Genomic DNA, 5,194 nt, shown 5'->3' on the forward strand with positions numbered 1-5,194 from the left:
CTAAAGCCCACCTTGATAATCAAGTTTATGATCAAATTGAGTGGTATTTTAAGAATAAATGATGCAAAATGATGTACACAGAGGGCTGCAATAGGTTAAAAACTGTCCTGAGCAACTTGGCAGAGAAAATGAACAACTGTGCCCCCAAACTACTTTTCGCTAAAGCTTTTTAGCATGTTTCTCAAAGAATGTGACAAACTTAACTTTCTAAGGAATAAGCAGCAGGTACTGTTTCATTATTTCAATGTATTTGATTAACACTGAGGCTATTTACACCCAAGAATCAAACAACACATCTTCTACTAGCTATATCTCTTATTAAAGGGTTCTTAAAACACCCTGAGGATCAAATATATGATGTCCTACACAAGATCATATATAATTCAGTAGTTGAGGTGCTCTGTGATAGAGGCAGCTGTAGCTCCCTGGCATCAATTGCAGGAAAGCAGTGATGTTCCTAATAAATGCAGTGTTATTATCAGCATGTTATAAGCTTCAGCAGAGAGAATGCCTTTTATCATCCACACAGAAACCTCTCCCATAAAGGCCGTAGAAACCATTTGCAAATATAAATATGAATAGAACTGTACTTATTTTTGAAGTTTATAGCACCCATTAATAGCAGTAAATCATATAAAGGCAATTCGCTTTCCAATTCCATTTGCAAAAAAAATGCAAAATGCATATTATACAAATAAGTGATAGGTACATAAAATGCCATTTGTGTCAGCATGCTGAAAAGGATAATGCAAATCTAATTCAATTGTAAAGCACTACAAAAGAGATGTCAAACAGAAGCATTGCATCACAAATATCTAATATTTTTCAAAGCATGGATTACATCTGTAATGAAAGTATAATGGAGAGAAATTCTGATAGGAAAGGGGTGGGTATATGATAACTCAAAATAATAAACATAAAGTTATTAGTTCTATTTTACAGCTGCTAAGTTATTTTTAAAGATATGAAATGGTAATACATCTAAATAGTTACATTTTATATAATTCCAAAGAAAAGGAAGAAAACACAAACAAAATCCAGGGAGAAAAATTGGCAAATGCAGATTATTAAGTTTTCTTTTTTTTTTTATTTATTTTTTTTATTATTATTTTATTTATTTATTTATTTTTTTTTTTTTAAATTTTTTTTTTAGATTATTAAGTTTTCTAACCATTAAGAAGTGCCATTAAATCAGTAATGGTTCAAGTAAGAATTAAAAACAAAGCCAGGGTTCTAGCCCGGGTACCTATGGTGTAAACAGATGCTGTGTGGACGCTTGTAGTCGGCGTCCGAGGGTGTAGGTCACCATGAGCCGGCTCCAGGATGAGTATGACCCCTACGCAGTGGAAGAGCCTAGCGACCACCTGCTTTGAGCAGTTCTGAAGATGAAATGGATGTGTTTTTACATGGAACTCCTGACCAAAAAAGAAAACTCATCAGAGAATGTCTTACTGAAGAAAGTGAATCATCTAGTGAAGATGAATTTGAAAAAGAAATGGAAGCTGAATTAAATTCCACCATAAAAACAATGGAGGACAAGTTATCCTCTCTGGAAACAGGGTCTTCCTCAGGAACTGGAAAAGTTGGAACAGCTCTGACAAAGTACTATGATGGTATATATTTTGATTCTGATTCTGAAGATGAAGACAAAACAGCACAGGTAACCAAGAAGGAAAAGAAAAAACGACACAGGATTCCAACAAATGATGAGTTATTATATGATCCTGAAAAAGATAACAGAGATCAGGCCTGGGTTGATGCACAAAGAAGAGGCTACCATGGTTTTGGAATACAGAGACCATATCAACAACAGCCTGTTCCAAATAGTGATGCTGTCTTGAATTGCCCTGCCTGCATGACCACACCATGTCTTGATTGCCAAAGGCATGAATCATACAAAACTCAGTATAGAGCAATGTTTGTGATGAATTGTTCTGTCAACAAAGAGGAGGTTCTAAGATACAAAAATCTCAGAGAACAGGAAGAAAAGGCGAGGCCATAAGAAGATGAGGTCTAACCACGAAGACACTGCAGAGCAGACAGAGGCACAAGCGGAAGAAATCTATCACCCGGTCATGTGCACCGAATGTTCCACGGAAGTGGCCGTCTATGACAAGGACGAAGTCTTTCATTTTTTCAACGTTTTAGCAAGTCATTCTTGAATAGTTCAGTTGGCATTTTTGGCCCAATACAATATATAAGGCAAACATGGACAGTTATTACCTTCTTGCCTATTCATATCAAGTAACATTCTGAGGACACAGTGTTTATCTTTTTGAAAGAGAATGGTTGTCAGCCTTCATCCCTCCGCCCCCTTTAAAAAATTTTTCCCCAGCTCTGATGGGACTGATAATTCATTCCCTCTTTGATGGGCATTTGGAAACTAAGGGGCTTTTCATGTATTAAAGCTCTTTAGAATTAAAATGTTCTGCAGTTATAAGTAAAACAAAAACAAAAACAAACAAAAACAAAAACAAAAAACAAAACCAAGCAAAAAACACTTGTATCTAGCAGAAGTTATCCATGACCTAGGATTTATAAAAATATAAGCAAACTAAAAATGTCAGTGAGAGTCTACACATATCCCTATCTTTCTTCTTTCTACTACTGATGCTGGCTGGTATCCTTTGGAGCAGGATCCTTATGTCAAAGATATGGGTGAGAAATATTAAACATCCTGTGAAATAGATAAAAAATATATATTGGGTGAATAGTGCTTTTTTATATTTTAATACCAGACTAGCACATACAAAGCAATCCTCTCCAAATATTTTATCTGTTTTCAGGAAAAGAAATAGAAATGCAAACTACGTAATAAAGTCTATTTAGTGAAAATAATAAGCAGACAAATAAAAAAAGCAAGACATCTGTCATCAAGATAGGTAGAAAAAACACTTATTATAAGGATTCCAAAGACACTGTGACAGAGAACATTTTATAATAGATTTTGACACATGTTAGTTGAGAGTTCTGGCAGTAATTAGCAGTAGGATTTTAGATGACTCAAATAAACTTTCTAACTTCTCTCTCTACAAAGTGAGGGAATTGTTTCAAAATCATTTTCAAATTTTAACACTCTACTATTTTACAAGGTAAAGGAAAATTCAAAAATAAACATTTCAAATGGCTTTATGGGCCTTTTTTGGTAGGAAATGTGGTTTAAAAAATCAACTTCATTAGACTGCATTTTTAAAGAATATATCTGATGTTAATGGATAAAAATTTATTAGTCACTCTGAAATAGATCATGTAACAAAGTACTATTATTCTTTGGAAAAAAATATTTCAAAAGCCTGTTATCCTCTTAGTAAGTGTCATGACAAACTATCTACTCTTAAAGACCAATAAAATTAATCAGCAGTCATGATAAAAAATTTACACATGGAAAATATTTCCCATATTTCCCCTCCCAAATTACAGCATAGTAAATATTTAATTTCTGAAATGATTTGCAAGTAGCATCTTGCTTTTATTTTAACTTTTTTCCTTTACCAGGAAAGGATGTACCTCATCTATCTGACCTGGTATTAAATAATCATTGTTAGTAAGTTTTAATGTAATATAAAATAAAAGTCAGAAGTTAAAATGTTATATTTTATAATATTAAGATTCAAAGGAAAGTGACTTTGCTATAAGGAATATAAAGGAGATGATAATGTAAAATATATTCTAAGATAGTTTTTTCATTAAATAGCATCTGAGTCCTTGGCCAATATGGTCTTCTCAGTCCTAGATGCTGCACTTAACCATTTACTCTCAGAATTGAACAAAAGAGTACCAACAGGTGGCCAAGAGGATCACCTGGATACCAAACTTATTTCTTGGGTCTGCATTATGTAATAGCACCCCTGCTTCCTCCTGAGAAGGCCAAGACTGTGGTTCCTGCCTGCCGGCCCATGGACATATGGACTCAAGGAATAACCTTAGTTGACAGTCCAACAATACACTTGTTGTAAACCCTGGTATAAGTTTTAATCTTTTGGAAGTCAGGACAGCTAACCCTAGAGCCCAGCACTGTGGTGACAATAACCACAAGTAGGCCTTTGGGAAGGATGATAAGTGGGAGCATTTCTACTTCCTCCCTGAGGACCCAGACACCATGGCACACAGACAAACCATCCATACTGTGTCCTACCCAAGTTCCTGACCCACAGAATCCGTGTGCATAATGATGGCTGCTTTACATGACTGGGATGGCTTATTATGACAGCAGTAGTGGTACTGGTTTTAGTACTAAGATTAGGGTGCTAAGATAATGAAAACCTAAAATATGTGGCACTGTTCTGGGACTGGGGAGAAGCTGAAAAAGCCTTAAGGAGATTGTTAGTCAAAATTGGACAAAAAAAAAAAAAAAAAAAAAAAAAGACACTTGTTATACAGAGGCAAAAATTTAGCAAAACTATTTCCCACAATTACATGGTAAATAGAAAGTCTACCTGGCAAATATGTGACCTGGCCAAGATTACCAAGCAGCGCTGAAAATACACATGGCCATCAGCTGCTAAGTAGAAAATGAGAGGAGCTAAAGGAGTAAAAGAGCCAGCACTTATGGGGTATGAAAATAAAGCTGCTTCTCATTCTCACAATTGGATGAATCTTGGGCACATTGTGAGAAAATATGTGTATTTCTATGCACAGGAGAAGTGAATTGTGTGCCCATAGTAAAGACTACAGTAGGTATCTCCAAAAGATGGCCACACGAATCTGTATTTCACCCAGGTTCTGTGGGACCATGACACTTCTCCTATGAAGGGCTGGTTTGTGTGCCATCATCTGGAATCTACTGGACTTTTGTGACTTCCTTGGCCCATAGTAGAGGGGAAAGGTGAGAACACTACGTGATCTCCAGGGGTCTATCTTACAATGTCATGCCTCCAGGTTTGCTTTTTGAGAAGACTTGCTCTTAGCAACCACTCATACTGTGAGGAAGTCCAGGCTAGCCATTCAGAGAGACCATAGAGGAAAGTCACAGGTGGATGTTCCATTTGAAAGCCCTCCTGAGATCCAAGATTCAGTCGACATTAACACCTTCACATGCGAGTGAAAACACCACTATATCCTTCCCATCACCATCTGTCCAGTTATCTCAGCTTTTGAGTCTCCCCAGCTAAGGCTCTAGAGACATGTTCTTGCTGTGTGCTATTCTTATCTCTAAGCATAGAATTGTGAGTATAATGAAAGTATTGTTTTATAG

At 36.0% G+C, this 5,194-nt stretch overlaps 1 pseudogene; it reads left to right on the forward strand.

Moving 5' to 3' along the window:
* The first annotated feature begins 1,307 nt into the window (after positions 1 to 1,307).
* Positions 1,308 to 2,162, forward strand: LOC609869 (annotated as a pseudogene).
* Positions 2,163 to 5,194: the final 3,032 nt, after the last annotated feature.

The sequence above is a fragment of the Canis lupus genome, chromosome 37 (assembly GCF_011100685.1).
Source record: "Canis lupus familiaris isolate Mischka breed German Shepherd chromosome 37, alternate assembly UU_Cfam_GSD_1.0, whole genome shotgun sequence".
Lineage (NCBI taxonomy): Eukaryota > Metazoa > Chordata > Mammalia > Carnivora > Canidae > Canis > Canis lupus.